Genomic DNA, 667 nt, shown 5'->3' with positions numbered 1-667 from the left:
GGAAAGAGGAAAGCTGAAGCACGCCAGACTATTTGGCCAGGTATTACAGAAAACCTTCATCTGGGATTTCGTCACTACTTCAAACAGTGGTGATTCACATTTTACCGGGCACACCTTCCCCACTGCTGCCCTCCCTGTCATTAGGGGCACCTCTCCCCAGCCTCAGCCAGGATCCTCCCGCTCTCGGCTCTGGCTCCACAGGCCACGAAAGCCAGAGTCCTGCTCCGTGTTGATTTCTGTAGGGCAGAAATGCCCAGCCATCTCCTCCAGAAACAGTCAGCACTGCACACCATCGTCTGAATGAGCCTATTTTCCTTGGCAGGGTGCCCTCCAGAAGGGAGGGAGGAGACCTCCTGCAACCAGCACAGGCTCCCCAGAGGACGGGACCGTGACCTCTAACTGAGCTCTCACGTCCCGGAGGCAAAGGCCACGCTCCCAAAGAAAGTCCTTTTGCATACAGCCTGGCCTTCGAGCAACCTAGCAAGAGAGGAAAGGAGCTTCAAACATCCTGGGAAACTTTTGTGAAAGGAAACTGGTCCTACGCTTGCACTCCAAGAGGAAACCATGGTCTCCATGCAGGACTGCACAGCTAAGGGAAGACAGAGATCTACCACAGCAAGAGTTCATGTTAGCAGAGCTACAGACCACAAGCAGACACACAAGGATC

The sequence above is a fragment of the Mesitornis unicolor genome, unplaced genomic scaffold (genome assembly GCF_000695765.1).
Source record: "Mesitornis unicolor isolate BGI_N332 unplaced genomic scaffold, ASM69576v1 scaffold464, whole genome shotgun sequence".
NCBI classification, from domain to species: Eukaryota; Metazoa; Chordata; class Aves; order Mesitornithiformes; family Mesitornithidae; genus Mesitornis; species Mesitornis unicolor.
This window is presented reverse-complemented; position numbering follows the sequence as displayed.